Below are 20855 nucleotides of genomic sequence, written 5' to 3' on the forward strand. Positions count from 1 at the left end.
CTTAATACAAATGAAAGAAAATTATATATGTATTGTTATGGATGGACGTGTATAGATGCATGTTATTGCAATCTGCTAATGTCTAGTTTTTTCCCACTCTCTCTTAAGATTAATATTACAAAAATCAAGTTGGTACTTTTTTATTTTACTTTATCTCTCTCTCCCCCTCCCTCCCTCTCATATATATATATATATATATGTATATAATAATAATAATATAATAATAATAATAATTGTGTACAGTGCTCAGGTGCACTACAACTCATCTAAAGTGTATATATAATCAGGTGTAGTTTCGGCGGATTTCGGAAAGCATGAGGGCCTTAAAAGATGCAGTGTCATGGCAGTCAACAACTGACGCAGGCAGTTTATTCCATGCTTCAGCAACTCTGAGCGTGAAAAAATGTTTCCGAAAGTCGTGAGAGCTGTATTGTTTTCTGACTTTGTAGGCATGTCCACGTGTGTTAGACACATGGAGATCAAAAAGGTGTTCAGTGTTGTTGTTGGTGAGGTGGTTGATAACTTTGTGGGTGTTTACCAAGTCCGTCGCCAGACGCCGGAGCTTCAGTGAATCCATGCCCAGGGAAACAAGGCGCTCAGAATATGGTAGGTGTCTGATGGAGGGTATGCGTTTGGTTGCACGTCTCTGGACAGATTCCAGGAGGTCAATGTTCTGTGCAAGATAGGGGTTCCAAACTGATGATGCAAATTCCAAGTGTGGTCGTACCATAGCTGTATACAGTTTTAAATAGATGGCTGGAGAGCGGCTAACAAAAGACCTGCTGAGTGATGCCAAGACACCCTCGGCCTTCCTGACAATCTTAGAGATATGCTTTGTCCAACGCAAATCACTGCTGACAGTGATACCTAGGTCACGCTTGCAAGAGGATTTCTTGATATCAGTGTTGTGGAGGGAGTATGTGAACGCAGGGTTTTTCTCCCAAAATGCATGGTGGTACACTTGTCCACAGCCAGTTTCAGTTGCCAGTCTGTGATCCATTGCTGCATTGTGTCTAGGTCTGATTGCAGGAAAGAGTTGTAGACATCAGGATCTGTCCTCTTGATTTCAAGGTACAGCTTGATGTCGTCTGCATATTTCAATACTGTGGCATTCTTTAAATTGGCATCTATGTCGTTAATGTATGCCACAAACAAGAGGGGACCAAGGACAGATCCCTGTGGTACACCCGATGACATCTCATATGGTGTAGAGTGCTGTCCTAGAACTGTGACAACCTCCTTTCGGCTGAGGATGAAGGATTTCAACCAGTTAAAAAGGTCATCCCCCACACCCATTGCAGAGAGTTTCACCATAAGCCTTTTGTGTGGCACAGAGTTGAAAGCCTTAGCAAAGTCAAGGTAGACAACATCCACCCATGAGCCACTGTCAGTAATCTGAGTAATGTCCTCAAGGAACTCGACAAGCTGGTCACTGCAGCTGGAGTTAGGGACAAATCCATATTGTGAGGGTCGGATGAGACTGTGAGAGCTCCAGAAGTTCCAGAGTGTTTCTCTGACACACGATTCCATCAGTTTTGCAATACAGCTAGTGAGACTGACTGGGCGATAGTTGACAGGTGATGTGCGGTCACCCTTTTTGAACAGAGGAATGACACTGGCAGTTTTCCACTGCTCCGGAGTAGCACCATTGTTGAGACAGTACTGGAAGAAAATAGAAAGCTGGTGTAAAAGGAAGTGCCTGCCACGTTTGAGAAGCAGGTATGTAACTCCATCGAGACCAGGGGAGGCATAGTTGCGCTTATTTTGAAGGTGACGTCGCAGCATTGCAGGTGTAAATTCCATAGTTGTTATGGAGTTTGCTGTTAGTGATGGTGAAGATGGTACATCTTGACTTTCAACAGTGAATATGTTTGCATAGCACTCGGCAATGAGTTCTGCGCATTCCTTGGGGTCGTCAGTGATCTGGTTTGTGTGAGGGTTGCGAAGAGGGCCCACTGGAGAGTGAGGTCTCTGCTTTGAGTGCACATATTTCCAGAAAACCTTACTGTCAGGATTGGCTGCTATGCACTGTTCAAATTCAAACACTGCTTTTTTTGTTACTTGCTTGAGATGGTTGGATTTATTCCGCTTCTTCCTGTTGGTGTCTGATTTATGCAACCTGTATTCCTGTTCAGCAGTCCGACGTTCCCTCCTGGCAAGTCGGACCGCTGAAGTTTCCCAAATTGCCCTTTTGGGGCGGTTCTTCTTTTTTTGTTTACGTGGCACTGATGCTGCACATGCTGCCCATATTGAGTCCAGGATACTCTGGAGTATAGTATTCACATCTCCAGAGTTGTAGAATTCACCAGTTTGGGTGCTGTAGTTCAGTGTGGTACAGGTTCCAATCTGCTCTCTTCCAATCGAAGGAAGCAGATTGGAGATGGTTCAGGTTTTTGTTGCCCGCAAGAGCCAGATTGGCGATGATCATAGCATGATCAGAGTCACCTAGAGGTTCCTCCGTAGTGCAATTGATAACCGCTTCAGGAGTTGTGGTGAAGAGCAGGTCCAAGGTGTTGTCGCCTCTTGTTGGAGAGGTGACTACTTGTGACCAGTTTGAGTCCAGCACAAGCTCAACAAAATCGTTTGCACTCTGTGGCCAATGGAAGGTCTCCCAATCGATCTCAGGATGATTGAAATCGCCTGCAATAAACACATAAGTGGCTGTTTTCCTGGCAGCAGCTCGGAGGACATTGCAAAGCTGTGTGTCCCGATGGTAACTTGGGGGACGATAAACAACGCCAAGCAGGAGTGTTGACATGGTCATACCACGTCACAGAAAAAAACTTCTTCTTGTGATTCGTTCAAATCGGCACAAGGAATTACCAAAAAATTTGAACGAACGTAGACCATCACACCACCACCACGGCGGTTAGTGCGGTCCTTACGGAAGAGGTTGTACCCCGTAATGTTGAAAACCCCATCACAGAGTAAGGAATGCGCCCATGTTTCCGTGACAGTGATGAAGTCAGGGTCAACACTTCTGACGTAGGCGTTGAACAAATGTATTTTGTTGCATAAACTGCGAGCATTTAAGGACAACAATTTGTACCCTGCTCGCAGTTTATGATGGTGTGTAGAGGATGGCAGGTTGTTCTGGCTTAGTTTCCCTGAGTTGCTGTAGTCTTTTTAGTTATTGTGGGTAGAGAGCACTCAGACCAGCTGGTATCTCTCTTCCACGTTTCAGCAGTCTTGACAAATCTCCAGATTTGTCCATCTTGACAAATCTCCAGATTTGTCCATCTGTCCATATGTATGCAGAGAAACACAGGCACATAAAATGTTGTTTGCTGAATAAGTTCCTAAATACAAAGAAAGCACTTATTGAATCTACAATCTTAAGTTAATATTTTTAAATATTTTTGTTATTTAGTTAATGTCATTTCACTTATTGTTTCACTGGAGGCGAAATTGTGAACAGCATAACCTCCTATTTACTAAGAGCACTCAGTTGAATTAAAAAGTAGAGAATAAAACTAAGTTACTGACATTAGTGATTTACTTTACTTTTTTAAATTTTTAATATCTTAGAGTTTTACTTCTCCACATTCTGAGTTCAAATCCTTCTTGAATTAACTTTGCATTTTATCATTCCAGTCTTGATGAATATTCTTTCTCCACAAAAATTAGTATTGCACTTAATCAAAAGAAATTAAATTTTTCTACTTTTGTTTTGGTACAAAACTATCTTTGGATGGATGAAGTGTAATTACTTGAATTGTCCTTGGCACACTGTTCCTGGCTAATTCCTTGCTATGGAAATGCTTACCATGATGTAAACTGATGTTCATATCTTCATTCTGTATCTGTGTATGAAGACACACCCACCCACACATGTAATTTAATGTATATTCATTAAACTAGATATCTAATTTAATGAAATGTCAAGCATAAGCCAATTATTCTCAAATTGATCCATTTCAATGAATATTTGTGATCCTCTATATTTCTTAAAGTATGTCTGTAAAATTTCTAATTGGCTATTTGTAGTAGTAGTTCTTCAGATTGCAATGTCATGATTATCTTATTTGTCAACATTATTCATTAGCGTCATGATTATCTTATTTGTCAACATCATTCATTAGCTTCCAGATGCTCTTTTCATGTTTATTACTTTATTTGTTTGCTGATGATGATGATTCAGTTAATTAATAACAATGATAATGCCACCAACATCTTCCTACTACCATTCTAAGGTATATAGCATGCTGAATTTAATTGGATAGCTTATCAAAGAAAATCCTGAATATTGAAATATAAATGATTCAGCTGTGATGATGTCTGTATTTTGTGAGTTAATCCTGTAAACAATATGGCTTTTTGGATGGCTCTAGAAATTTATAAGCTGATAATGCCAATTTTATCTCTAACCCTCTCCTTCATTCTCTTTCTCATCAATTTTCATTTAATTTTTATTTCAGTTTTTGTGTAATTCATTAGTGTTTTCCAATTATTTTAATTTCTTCCATGTTCCATTTCATATCCAGCTGAAAATAACTGACTGAACATGTGCATGAAATTTCCATTTATTTATTTAAATTTTTACTTTATTAGTTTGAAATTTCTAATCTTACGCTTTTTGTTAATTTGCTAGAGGACATTGCCTTCAATTTCTCATAATAAACAGGAAATCCTTCTCTATGATAGCTAAGGACATACTATATGCCATAGCCAAAAGTTATTGCTATTTGTCATTTCTCTCAACCAGTATATTTTGTTGTACCCCACTTTCTCTGAGTATATGTATGCATTTGCATATTTATGTGAATGCATGCACATGTTAAAGAAAATACTACAAAAAGAGACTTTTATAATCTATTAAAGCTACTCATCTTTTTAGTTGTTTGACATATTACAACTTATCTTTCATCATTTTGTAAGAATATTTATAAAAAATATGTCGATTTCTTATTTAAAATTATGAATAAAATGTCAGAAGCCAGAAAAGTTGAAAAGTAAAAAGTAAGGTTTGCATTTAAAAGAGTGTTTTGTAATAAAAAGGTGGGGACAAAAAATTGTAAATTGATGACCGAAGTCTTTATGAAGTACATAGTTACTATACATCTTGCATTTCCAAAATAATTTCACCTGATTTTATTTGTAACTTTCAAGTTTAAAAAATTTGGCTAATAGAACTTACAAAAATATTCCAGCTGTTAGAGTTGCAGAGGTCATTTTAATGTTTATGTCTTCATAAATCCTTTCATGCAAAATCAACATAATATGTTTAATGTAAAGAACATAGAGCTTGATAATGTTACCAGAAAAAAATTAAGTGGTAAGGGAAAAATAATATAATCTAATATAATTCTTAGTCTTTTGTCAACAATTCTGGACATGCTTTAAGTTTTATTTGACTGCCTCAGTAAAGTGTAAACTTTAGAAAATCGCAAAGTATAGTAGGCATAGAAAAGTTAGAATTATTTGGAAAATAAATTTACCTAGAGCTGTTATTCACATGAATTGTCCAATTTTAAGCGAACTATTTGTAATTAATCATAAATTTAACATTATGATATCTTTTTATGTTTCACTTGTTTGTTGAGTTGAAAACACAATATTTTCATGGACCACTTCACTTACAAGACCAAATATTTTCCTGCCTCAACTACTTCTAGTTTTTCTCAATTCTTGACATGTCTTTTTGAAATGAATCTTTTTTGAATTCAGTCACATTGTACAAAAATTACTCCTTATGAATCAAACTTTCCCTTTGTGACTATTTAGGAAGTCTAGTGTTTTAGGACCATGTTAGGTTTTTAGAAAGGGAGAATTTGTTCAAAGGAAAATCTGTGTGATGATGTTTCTCTCACATTTATTTTAAAAATCCTTTATAGGGTTTCTTAATATTGTAGTTTGTTAAACTATAACTCTTGAAAGTATGTTCACTAAATGTACAAAATGCTTAATATTAGTTAGTTTTAACACCACCACCACCTTTGAGTAGGTGCCTTTGGTAGGTTCACACATTGCAAGTATTTATAGTTGATCACTCATTTGAGGATAACTCACAAGCCATGACTTCTTCCTCTCTTTCTCCAGTCTCAAAGATCCTACACAAAGAATCAAAAGCCCTGTCCTTCTTATTTTTATTAAACTATAGAAAGATTTTTTAAAATTTGCATTTCATTTGTTATACATACTGTGCTTTTCTAGTTTCCAATGTTATTTATTCATATTATTTTTGATATTATAGTGGTGTAAGATTTTGTAGTTAAAATGTGTGTTTTTATAAATATTTTTGTCTGTCATTGTTAATTTCCCTGCCCTCCATATCTTTAATTTTTACAAATGATGCATATATTTTTGGACACTTACTGATTTGTTAATACATTATACCAGTCTTTTTCTTCTATTAAGCATACATTATGTATAAAAGCATATTCCGCTTTTATTTCAATCTGTAGAAACAACTTCCTCTCATATTATTAGTCATAGACTTTATTTTACATTCAGGTAAATGTCCACCAGATGTGATCTTGTTTTACACAGATGTCTACTTGCTATTCAGTATAAATCTTTTCACAGCAAGTACATATGTTCTGCTGAAATATTTAAAATAATCCACAGGATTTTATGTTTGTAGGTTTTTTTCTGATTAATTTGTCACACATGTGCAAAAATTCTTGACACAAATATCATAATTCCAGTTTGTTGTATTTTATCTCAGAAAGAAAGAGTCAGGGATTCAAAGTCTTTGAAAAATAAGTTTTTTCCTAAAAATATTTTAATTCATTAAATATATTGAAACAATCACATTGTATAACTCCCATTCCCACTGCCATAGCGTCTCATTCATAACAATAATATGTTTTCAAAATGTTTGTTAATATGAACTCATAGCTAAATTAATGTAAGTTAAAACTTTTTAGTGGAACAAATACACAACATAGTTTATTATTTCTTTGTGCCAAATTTGAAATTAACTTCAGAAAGATGTTTAAACTCAACAAAAATTATGCTTACAATAAGGCTGAATGAACAACAATCCTTTTTCATAGTATATTGAATTTTTAATGGTGTAAATTCCAACATAGCTGATGGCTTACACACAATGGTGTGAATTCTTTTAGTATGAGTAAACTGCAAAGAACTTATGATGCATTTCACACATATCTCTTTCAAGTTGCTTTCTTGAGGATTGAATGAATAAATTGGTGCAGGAAAATATAATTAATGATATTTAAGCCACAGACTTGGCTGAATAATGAAAAAGTCTGCTTCCCATTTGGTTTCAGGTTCAGTCCCTCTGTGTAGCACCTTGAGCAAGTGTCTTCTGTTATAGTCCTAAGCTGACCGAAGCCTTGTGAGTGGATTTGGTGTGCAGAAACTGTATGTGCATGTATTTATGTCTGCTTGTCTTGACAGTACATAATAGTTGTATATGAGCATCAGTCATACAAGTGGTTTAGTTCATTTGCAATTTCATATAAAAGCATTCAGCCCAAAGGAAGTATTACCTTACTTGAAATCTGATAAGGGCTGGTAACAGAAAGGTCATCAGGCCAAAGAAAATCTGCCTCAATAAATTTCATCTGACCCATGGAAAAGTGAATGTTAAATTGACGAGGAGGAGGATAATTAAGTTTGCTTCATAGCTCGTGTTTTATGAAAGCATACTTTTCGAGCCTAACAGTGAGATCTGTAGTTTAATGGAAGAATATACGTAATTCAATATGTTTAGTATGCTTGCTATTTATAATTTTTTATACTTTGTTTTGTGTTTGTTAGAACTATCCAGTGTAAAAGTGAAATAAAATCTAACAGTAATTGAAAACAAAGCATAGGACCCACAATGCTCACATCTACATCTAGCTTAAGGTACATTTTAAACTCAAATAAATTGGGTGGTTTCGTTTTGGTTGGAATAAGACTAAATGTTGTTTTGACAAGTGTCAAGCACTTCATTTTCTACTTCCCTAATAGGAAAAGAAATCAAGATAATAATATAAACTATGTTCTTTTTCTTTCTGTTTTTTTTTTTTTTGTGTGTGTAACCATTATTTTTATTTTTAAATGCTAGATATTTAGTTTATTTTACTTAAGCAAGAAAATTTAGAATTAAAGACAAAAGCTGAATGACACTGAAATAGGAAACTAATTAATTTAAAACAACTTAAGTTTTTAACATATTTAATATTTCAGTTGCTTCTCTAATCTTGCTTCCTTGCTAATTCCACTTGTCTTCTATTTAATAGCAAAACTTACAATCAAAATTCAATTCTTGTTCACACTATCCTAGAAATACTTTTTTCTTCAGTTACATGTTTAGTAACTGGTGTTTAAATTGTTTTTTGGTAATTACAGCTGATTTTATGTATTTGTTTTTCATAGAAAGATTAAGTGATATAGTAGCATAATTATGCCTGAGTGTTCATTCAAACATACCCCACCAACCTTGTTTTCTTAACCTTTTCAAAATTTTTCATTCATTTTATAATTCGATTTTATCACTTCATATCTTATAATTTTAGTTATACCAACTTTTTTCCATCCTAGCATTTTTCATCTAAAGTGTCTTCACTTTTAAATAGTATTTAAAATGATTTAGATTTTTGTATTTATACAGTTTATGTATATATCGATTGTATAGCTTGTATATCATGTGGCTTTATATTGTGAAGACATTTATTTTGTTCTTTTACCTTTTTACTTACATTTGGTTTCAGAAATTCATTTAACTTTGATATCCTTCATATTTTCATGTTTCCATCACATGATCCCATGTCTAAACAATTTTTGATAATTTGTACATTTGTACTGTTGACTCATTTTATATTTTATATTTTTTTAATATTTTTTATTTATTTTATTTTACCCATCAAGGTAGTATCTCCCCTTAGACATACTTTATCTTTGTGCCAGTTCAAAACTTCCTCTATTTAAACTAAAGTTTTGGAAGTATAGTGTAATTGAAGCCTGATGAATGTATGATGAATGCCTGATGAATGTATGGGAAACTATTAGTTTCGTGATAAGTACTTGTAGTTGAAATGTCTAGTAATATATAAAAGAAGAAAAAGTAAATGGTGATTGAGTATTTAATAATTGTTTATTATTAACAACAAATTAAAAATTCTCACTTACAGCTGTTTCAATTACAACTCATTGAATTAATTGAATATTAAATTCATAAGCCTTGAGCATAATATCTTCAGAGGGAAAAAAATGATACCCTTGGATGTTTTATATATGTAGACCCTCAGCTTACTCAAGAAATGAAATGGCATGCTATTATTTTGGTTATAAAGGCTGAGCATAGCAATTTAGCAATATCTCAATTTTTAAAGGTTACCAGATCTTTCGCCTATAAAGTTTGTAAGGAGCTAGAGACTGAAGATGGAAATGTATCACCCGTATCAAAGCATAAAGAGCATTCTAAACACTTTGAAATCATCAGAACACCTGAATTTATCCAGCAAGTTCAACAGGCCATTGATTACATTCCCAGAAAGTCCATGAGGTCAATTGCAAAAGATCTCCATGTGTCAGAAGGAACTTTCAGAAATGTCCTAGAAGACATCAGATATAAGTCTTATATGATGAGGAAAGGTCAATTTGTCAGAAAAAGCAAAAGAAAATCACTGGATCAGATCTAAAAGGCTCTTAAACAAACTGAAAGATGCAGCAGAAGATTTGATTTGGTTTTTCTCAAACGAGAAAAACTTCAACCAAGATCAAAAACATTAATAGAAGAAATGACAGATGGTTATGTGCAGACCCTTCTGAGGTTCCAAGTGTTATGCATACAAAATTTCCTGCAACTGCTATGGTTTTAGGGGTTGTCAGCAATGAATGGCATGTGACGCCTCCTTACTTCTTTCCACAAGGCCTTAAATTTAACTCTGCCACCTACATTAAGGTCCTGGAAATAGTTGTTAAGTCCTGGATAGACTGTGTATACAATAGAAGACTGTATGTGTTACAGTAAGACCCTGCACTATCAAACATGGCTCTAGTAACACAGGAATGGATGGCTGAAAATTTTCATGATCACATAACCCCTCAAATTTGGCCTCCTAATTCCCTAGATCTCAATCCATTGGACTATTACATGTGGAGCATTGTTGAGAGAGAGGTCAATGAACGTGCCTATAACACCAAAGTTTCTTTAAAAGCTGCAATAGTCAGAGTAATGTCCAAAATGAACCAGGACCACTTTATTCAAGCATGTAGATGATTTAGATCTCCTACAGAAGCAGTTGTTGAAGGTGAAGGTGGCTTTATTGAATAACATTATAGAAAAGAAGTTATATTTTTATCCTCATAGAATTTTTTGATAAATAAAGTTATGTTATTATATATATCTGTTTTGTTATAAACATAAATCTGTCCTCAAATATCTTATGCACCCTGTATATATATACATACATGTGGAGGCGCAATGGCCCAGTGGTTAGGGCAGCGGACTCGCGGTCATAGGATTGCGGTTTCGATTCCCAGACCAGGCGTTGTGTTTATTGAGCGAAAACGCCTAAAAAGCTCCACAAGGCTCCGGCAGGAGGTGGTGATCCCTGTTGTACTCTTTCACCACTCTTTCTTCTCTTGGCCTGCTAGCTTAGCCAGCGGGGTGGCGTCATTCGAAGGCTAAAACAATGCGAACGCATTGTGACCAGCAATGTGTAACAACATCTGATGGTCTGGTTGGTCACGTGATCACGTGATATATATATATATATATATATACATATATATACACACACACACACATAAAATGATTTGTCTGTTTAGCATCTGTTTTAGATTGGATTGGGACTTAGTTGTGGAAGCATTTTGCAGCTAGATGTCCTCCTTGTAGCTAACTCTTGTTTATATTTAACTAGTTTTTTGTAGCTGATTTTTGAGAAAGGTTTGGGCATTTTCTCTATGAGTACGTTATTTGAGGTTGTTAATCTAACATGAGGTGTGATGTTACCTAGTTCTTAATGATGCTAATTACATTTAATATTGGGCAAAGTTTAAATACCATGTTCTGTGAGTAGATGAGATAATGGATTTAACAAATAGAATAAAGAGCAATATTGTTAAGCTGCCACTCTGCAGGAGGCCATTTTGATTTTGGTAATAAATGTATGTGTGTTTATTCTGGTGTATTATGAACTTAGAATGTATTTTCTCTTTCATTATTACTATTAAGATTGTGTAGATATATCAAATGGAGATGGCTTAAGAGTATATATATTTCTTGCTCTGGTGTAGGCCTCCATAAGATGCACCGTTTTTACTCTTCCTTTTTACCACTTTTTTTGCATTTATTGGATAAACATCTGCATCATGCTGCCTTTTTATTAGAAAATTATGATGCATGCTTAACACAAGCAGTAACTCTAAAAGGTACAATGAAATGTAGCAATTGTGTAAGCTGCAATAAAATTCTACATAAGGCTGGGCAAAATCCAGGAGAACTGAACTAGAATAGCAACATAAGTAGTTTTTATTGCACCCATGCATTTTTGTTTCCTTTCCTGGAGAAAGGGAAAGTAATATTTTTGTGTTTATAAGGAATTAATAGGGGATACTTTTACTAACAATACACTTGGAATACTGTTATTCAGACAAGAGGTTTTATATTTGTATGTAACAATGATTGACTTCAACACTGTAGGACACTCAGCTCTTCATCTATTTTTAGTCAATTTGCCTCTCCACATCTCTATGCTTTTCTTAATTCTTACTGTCTCTGATAATTAGGTATATTGTGGGAGAGTGGGAGAAGTATTACTTTTCCATTTGGCTATTGCAACTTAATCTCTTTCAATAATAAAATTTTCTGTTGCATTTTCCTACTTTTCTGATGACTTCTTATGATCTCATAATACGTTGTTGGCTGTATTTTGTTATTTTTATTTAGGCTGCAGTATAAAGCGATAAACAATAACAGCATTTGGTAACAAAAGTAAAGAGAATTGCCAATTGCTAACCAAGTGAAATCGTATTCATGGCCGATGCCAGTGCCATCTGACCGGCACCTATGCCAGTGGCATGTAAAAAGCACCATTCGAGCGTTTGGCCTCATGGAAGCAGTGACCAAGACCTTTGGCGATATACCATGCTTGTGTAGACCTGTCAAGCCAATTGAGAACATAGTCAAGGCTGATGCCAGTGTCAGGTCATTGGCACCCATGCTTGGTATTTTTCCTTACATTCTTACTGGTGCTTGTTGGTTTTAGTTACTGTGAAACTATAAAATAAAATTGTACTGTACAAAGTAAACTTGGTGTTATATACAAGATGTAGTTGTAATCTAAAGTAGCTCAATGCTTTTATCTAAAAAGACTTGAAATCTCATTGCATTATTAGGTTTATCAAAACTCTACCATAAATACTTCCCTTGTGAATTAACAAATTTTTCATGCAACTTTTCAACTTGCTAGAAATAGCAGCCAAGTTTATTTGGAACTGCATCCTGCCATTTAAAATTATGTAGTCATGTCTAGAATATCTTTAATCATAGGTCTACTTGCTCAAGGCTGACCTGGAGTTAAACTATTAATACTATTGCTTCTTCTTCCACATAACAAACTGTCACATTATCTTTTTATCAGACAGAGGCAAGGCATATGCTAGATTTATGGACTGAACATGCAATTTAAGCTAATTTGATGCCATTGTTGATAATCCCTTATTTACTTCAATATTTCAATGTTCTCTCAGTATACTGATTACACATTTATTACTGGATTAGTGCGGTACTGTATATAAATTGAGTCACTTGCACATTTTCTGCAGGGTTGGTTTAATCTGTATATACAGTTCATGTTACACTTTGGAAAAATATTTATTATCTGGATTTTATAAAAAGCTAATTGCTTCCAATTTTTTTATATTTTCTGTTGAAAAATTCCCTTCTTTATCATCATCATTTTAACATTCACTTTTCCATGCTTGCATGGGTTAATGGAATTTGTTGAGGTAAATTTTCTATGGCTGGTTGCCTTTCCTCTTGCCATCCCTTAGTTGAGCTCAATTGGTCACTTGTTTCTATATGCTTATATGCTTCCACACCCTTGTTTATGCAATTACCAACCTTTTCTATTTGATAATCTCTACCACAAATACATGTGTGTGTATTCACCAATACATTTGAATAAATAGACATACTGGATTGTTTACAGGCTGATGTCTGTCAATTTTATATCTTCTACACTTTCTTATCTCTTATTATAAAAGGCAGATTTTATCTGCCTCCCTTTGTCAGTTATAGAAATCTACAATATAGGATTTCTTCAATTACAATTTACCTAGCATTTTTAAGAGTAGAATGCCAGGTCCAGTTTTTAAAATTTAAACTCCAATTAAGCAAAATTTACAGAAAACTCACATTCTGGTGTGTATGTCAAATGCTTTTCTTAATGTGGTTTACACCACATGCCCACGCACACGCACACACACAGTGTGCAACGAATAAAATGAAAGTAATTCACTGTGTGTGTGTTGACAGGTAGACAATAGAATGCGATGGCGATGGCGATGTAATATTTGTTTCTGTCTATCACGCTGATAGATACATGAGTAAAATGTATGGCAAGCTAAGAGATAAGAGTGAGTGAAAATGTTCTTGGAAGAGAGTAAATAGCAAGAGTGATTTGAGGAAGACTTTACATTAAATAACCGTAGTGGCTTGTATATATATATATACTAGCAGTATCGCCCGGCGTTGCTCGGGTTTGTAAGGGAAATAACTATAAAGCATTTTTAGAGAGTTATAGCCAAAAAAATAGCAAAAAAATGGGGAAAAAAATGATGGTAAATTTTTTTTTGATAGTTAAAAAGGTCGAGTTGCGTCCGCTAGACCATCTGTGGTTTGTGTTTCTGATTGTCGACCCCATGTCGAATTTATCGATCTTTTTCAGAACTGGGGGAACTTTTCAAAATTTTCGCTGCGTTAGTTTTGAATTATGATATTGGGCTATGTGTGTGTCAAGTTTCATCAGAATCGGTTGAAAGCCGTGGTCAGGGTGAGGGTACAACCAAACAGACACACAGAAACACACACAGACAAACTGCCGTTTATATAGAGAGAGATATATATACATACATAAGACAGTAAGGTGTGATTTGAGGGAGATTTGGCTGCTATTTCTACCATGTCTAGCTGCCATGTAGGGGTCTCCCCCATAGGCTCATATATACATAGATAAGACAGTAAGGTGTGATTTGGGGGAAATTTGGCTGCTATTTCTACCAGGTCTAGCTACCATGTAGAGGTCCCCCCTCATTGGCTCATATATATATATACATACATAAGACAGTAAGGTGTGATTTGAGGGAGATTTGGCTGCTGTTTCTACCAGGTCTGTTAGGCCTTCTCATGTAAACTCAAGCTTTCTCATGCCTTGAACATAAGACCAAAGCAGAGAATGTATTCTTTTATTCTTCTGCTTTTTCCAGCCATTGGTCTGTGGCCATGCTGGGGCAATGCCTTGAAGAATTGTAGTTTAATGAATCAACTCCAGTTTTATTTTTGTAAGCATTGTACTTATTCTATCTGTTTCCTTTGTCAAACCACTAGGTGACAGGGATGTAAACAAACCAACATTCGTTGTCAAGCAGTGATGGAGGACAATCACAAGCACAGACACGCACACACACACACACACATACATGCATACACATATACACACATACATACATACATACATATATATATATGTGTGTATATATATATTGCAGCGTGGAAGGTGTTTGTAAGCCATTTAAGAAACACACAAAAACCGTTAGATTCACTTCAACATTTAAATTTAATTTGCCAAAATATTTTCCTCGCTTTGAGACCGCGACCTGTTCACTGACAAAAATATCGTGCTAACAGGTCGCGGTCTCAAAGCAACGAAAATATTTTGACAAATTAAATTTAAATGTTGAAGTGAATCTAATGGTTTTTGTGTGTTTCTTAAATGGCTTATGAACACCTTCAACGCTGCAACTGTTTTCGTTCCAGCACACGATCTCAGATCAAGTCACTTGCTATGCAAGTACATCTCTGTAACTATATATATATTTATATATATATATATATATGTATATTGGTAAAAACAGTTAGATAACAAAAGAAAGAAAGAGACCTCAATATTATGTAAATAGAGGAAATCTTTATATATAAAAGTGAGGTTGTGTGTCTGTCTCCTACGATTTAGATTCCTAACTACTCCCACATTTTGCGGTGCAGTTTAACCAAAACCGGGTATCTTATAGTCGTGATTCATATCGAGACCGTCTGGGTATTAGCGCGCGTCTACGATGAGTCTACGATTTAAGAAAAAAATTTACCATCAATTTTTCCCATTTTTAATCCATTTTTGACATATATAAGGGAAGTAACTCTCTAAAATTTATTATTATATCTCAGAACGTAAAAAGCTACAGTAACACCCCTCCCCCTTTGTGGTTAGCCATATTGAGATGGCTATTATACTTTACATCTCTAAAAATGCTTATATAATTATTTCCCTTACAAACCCGAGCAACGCCGGGCGATACTGCTAGTTTTCATATAAATCAAGGGTAAACCACTTTTTACCCCCACCCATATAGAATACTCAATTGCGAGTTCGCCATGCAATAACTAGCACTTGAGTATATATAATTGGGTATACTACCAGCAGTATATTGGATAGGTACTATCCCTTAGTTGGTTTCTCAACCTCTAGCCCATACAAAAATAAATAAATGAATATATATATATATATATATATATATATATATATATAAAAAAATACAAAAATGGGACAAGAACGCAAAACATCCAGACAGGTGATACAAAAACGGGACAACACATCCAAACAGATGATACAAAGAATACAAGGATGGGTCATTCGGAGTTTTCTATCCTCAGTTGAGTTCAGATTATCTTTGCAATTTCGGCTGGTTATACTCGAGATTGCTCCAATCTGGCCAGCCCCAAAGAAAAACTAAGCTAAGAGCATTAGATTCCTTGGAAGAAAGCAGCAAATGTATATGAAAACGAGGGTGGAAAAAAAAAAGAGAAATGTTACATAAATACAAATGCAATTAATAGGACATAATAACAGGTGTCTTTCAACTAAGGACAAATCAAATTTAGCTGGCCTGTGTGAAAGTAAACTCTTATGGCAGGGATATAAGATTTAACAGGCACAGGGAGGAATATACATGTTGCACAGATGGTAGTCGAACCAAGAAAGAAAGGCCAGGCCTGGCCGAACACCGGTCACTTGGGGAGAGAAGAGAGAGAAGTAGAGGCAGAGAAATAGAAGAATTAAGAATTGATTTTTTTCTGATGGTAAGGTATTGCATGGAAAACTAACGTCATAATTAAGTTTCTTAGGGTAACATTAAGCTTCACCATGAGATTGGTGAAAATCCATACATACACCTATATGTAAGTTGCGAAAACTACAACAGAAAATGTGTTGCATATAAAAAGCTTAGATTCTCGACCCCATGTCGAATTTATCGATTTCTTTCAGAACTGGGGGAATTTTTCAAAAGTTTCGCTGTGTTAGTTTTAAATTATGACATTGGGCTATGTGTGTGTTAAGTTTTATCAGAATCGGTTGAAAGCCGTGGTCAGGGTGAGGGTACAACCTGATTCAGTTTTACTGTGTGCCACCTTGCACATGTCTTCTGCTACAACTCCAGACTGACCAAAAGCCTTCTAAGTAGATTTAGTAGATGGGAAGTGAAATAAGTCTGTCAGATATGTGTGTTACTGTTTCTTTGCCTTGACATTGTGTGAAACTTGTAAGTTAGTGTCACTGTCATACAAGCTGTGTGCATACATATATGCACCCATACACACACACACACACACACACACATAGGTGCAGGTGTGGCTGTGTGGTAACAAACTTGGTTCCAAAACACATGGTCCTGAGTTCAGTCCCACTGTGTGGTAACTTGACATGTGTCTTCTGCTATAGCCTCAGACCAACCAAAGCCTTGTCAGTGGATTTTGTAGACATGTTTCATGTAAATATGTCTGGTCATGGGAAAATATTAACTTACTTAGAAACAGATAAAGGTTGGTAAAAGGAAGGTCATCCAGACATAGAAAATCTGTACATACATACATATATGTGTGTGTATATTTATATATATAAAACTGAGAATGTGTGTCTGTCTGTGTGAATCCCTAAAACTTGAGAACTACACAACCAATTTCATTTAAATTTTACACATGCCTTACTTAGGGTCCATGTAGTGTCATGGGCAAAAACATTTCTTAACTTTTTGCCTAGTGCGAGCCCACAGCAATATCATATCTTCTCCACTATTTCAGTATTATATGTCAAAAGTGAAACAAAAACATCTCTCTTTTGTAATGTCACATGCTTTCACTTTAATACTGAAGCTAATAAAGTGAAACTATTATATAACAGGGATGAACTGTAACTGAACATGCTAGAAGATTCGCTATGGTCTTATATGCTACACCACTGGTTTTAAATTCATATTAATCAAATTAATCAAATCAATATTCAATTTTTCACCCTTATTATTTTGAGTTTTAATTTACATATATATATATTATATATATATATATATATATATATATATATACATATATATATATATACATGTGTATATATATATATATATATATATATATATATATATATACATATATATATATATATACATGTGTATATATATGGACAGACGGGCCGCCGGTTGTCCGACCGATTCACAGAACATTTGAGGGACGTTCGCCTACACTCTTTTTCTCCCGTCGCACGCCACTTCCGCTCGGTCAGCCATTCCCTAGATGACATCTCAGTGTTTGGTCTCGCCCCCCATAATGGTCGTCCACTTTCTAGGCTCCACTTGGAGCAACGCTACATCTTCACCCTACAAACCACTACCCCACACGGACTTAACACAGCCCCCTCCTCTTAGGTTTTTTCTTTTTTCGGATAAACACCCCACCACACACACACACCTACCTACCTCCCACACGCCTGTTCACACACATACGTATACACATCTACGTACATACATTCACACATTTAATCACACATACTTATAGACATACATACACACACTAACATACAAACCAACATGCACATACATACACACACACATACACACTTACACACACAGAGACATACATACATACATACATACACACATACACACATACATACGCACATACATACACACATACACACACATCGCACATACATACTTCACACACCTATACTTACATACACACACACACATGCACACATACACGTATGCACACACACATACATAGATACATACCTACACATGCACACCTTTACACGAATGCACACACACATACACATATTTGCATCCACGCAACCCCGCCCCCCTCCTTTCTGCTTTCTGGTCTTGGTTGATGGATCTTCGGTTCCCGTGGAGCGGGTTGTTTGGGGGTCCGCGCGCGCTCGCCTTGGCGCGTACTGGGGGTTGGTCGGCCCCATGGACTTGCGTTGTATTGTTTGTGTGTTGTGTGTGTGAGCGTGCTTCGTGTGTGTGGGCGTGCTTCGTGTGTGTGCGTGTGTATGTATACATACATACACACACACACGCATGCATCCCTACCCACATACATACACACGCACATACTTACACACACACATACACACATAGCCACACACACACATACATACATACACACACATACATACTTAAGACATACACACACACAGACATACACCCATACACTCACACGCATACACACACACATATACACGCACACGCACACATACACACACACACACCTACATACATACATACATTACACTTGTACACACACACACTTACATTCATACATACACACACCTACACAGCCATACCTTCACTCATACATACACACACACACAAACACACAGACACACACCCATACATACATACACCTATACACACACATACACACACGCACACGTACACACTCACACATACATACACATTATTCTTCCCATTCATCGAGTTGTTACCAACCTTCCTTTTTCCGCCCTTTTTTTCTCTTTAAAAACCAGCCCCTGTTATCCAAAACTTCCGGCCTTTCAGCATGTTTACTTCGTAAAAACCAGTCGCGTTTTTTTTCTCTCCGTTCGCCCACCTTGGGATCTTTCTTTCTTCCTTCTCTTATGTTTCCGACGAAGAGCTCCGCTCGAAACGTCATACCCTCCTTCTTCCCTTTTTCTTGAGTGCCTAATAATAATACTTTAATTGTTCCACGTGTTGCTGTTTTTTCTGTTTTCCCGTTTGGATTAACCTTATATATATATATATATATATACATGTGTATATATATATATATATATATATATATATTATATATATATATATATATAATATATATACATGTGTATATATATATATATATATACATGTGTATATATATATATACATGTGTTTATATATATATATACATGTGTATATATATATATATATATACATGTGTATATATATATACATGTGTATATATATATACATATGTGTGTATATATATATACATGTGTGTATATATATATACATGTGTGTATATATATATACATGTGTATATATATATACATGTGTGTGTATATATATATATGTATATATATATTTATACCTGTGTATGTATATATATATATTTATACATGTGTATGTATATATATATATTTATACATGTGTATGTATATATATATATTTATACATGTGTATGTATATATATATATTTATACATGTGTATGTATATATGTATATATATATTTATACATGTGTATATATATATGTATATATATATTTATACATGTGTATATATCTATATATATTTATACATGTGTATATACATATATATACTCACATGTATATATATACATATATATATATACACATGTATATATATATATATATACACATGTATATATATACATATATATATATACACATGTATATATATATATATATACACATGTATATATACACATGTATATATATACATATATATATATGTGTGTGTGTGTGTGTGTGTATGTAAAAAAATACAAACTGGGACAAGAACGCAAAACATTTAGAAGACGATACAAAAACCACGGACGGGACATTTGAAGCCTTCAATCTTCAGTCAAGAACCAGATCATCCTCGCAATTTCGGCTGATATATAGATGTATATGTATACATGTATATGTATAGATGTATTTCTATAGATATAGATGTTTCTATATACATGTATGTGTAGATGTATATATATATAGATGTGCATGTAATATGTACACGTATATATATACATGCCTACATATATGCACCCATACACACACACACATAGGTGCAGGTGTGGCTGTGTGGTAACAAACTTGGTTCCAAAACACATGGTCCTGAGTTCAGTCCCACTGTGTGGTGACTTGACATGGGTCTTCTGCTATAGCCTCAGACCAACCAAAGCCTTGTCAGTGGATTTTGTAGACAGAAACTGAAAGAAATCAATTGTATATATATGTATGTATATATGTAAGTCTATGTGTGTGTCTTTGTGTTTCTCCCTCATCACTGCATCACAACTGGTGTTTGTTTATTTACATCCCCATAACTTACTGGTTTCTCAAGAAATTGATACAATAAGTACCAGGCTTATCAAAATAAAAGAAAGCACTAGGCAGTGTCACATATTTTTGTTTGCCCACTCAGTTGTATCTATCAATTTATCTGTGTGTGTGTGTGTATGGATTTCGTAGACAGGAACTGAAACAAATCAATCGTATATATATATGTAAGTGTATGTGTGTGTCTTTGTCTCTGTGTTATTTCTCTTATGATCCAAAACTAGGTCAAAAGTACTGAATGGATCTTTATGAAATTTGGAAATTATATTATTTGCATAAGGGCCATAACCCCCATGACAATTCATGTATTTTTGCTGTTGATGAAA

General features: G+C 35.0%; 1 protein-coding gene across 1 annotated transcript in view; it reads left to right on the top strand.

Annotated features, from left to right (window-relative positions):
* LOC115229609 (heparan sulfate 2-O-sulfotransferase 1-like) overlaps positions 1–20855 on the top strand; it is a 52323-nt gene that overhangs the window by 4861 nt on the left and 26607 nt on the right. The gene's annotated exons all lie outside the window — the stretch shown is intronic.

The sequence above is a fragment of the Octopus sinensis genome, unplaced genomic scaffold (assembly GCF_006345805.1).
Source record: "Octopus sinensis unplaced genomic scaffold, ASM634580v1 Contig13162, whole genome shotgun sequence".
NCBI classification, from domain to species: Eukaryota; Metazoa; Mollusca; class Cephalopoda; order Octopoda; family Octopodidae; genus Octopus; species Octopus sinensis.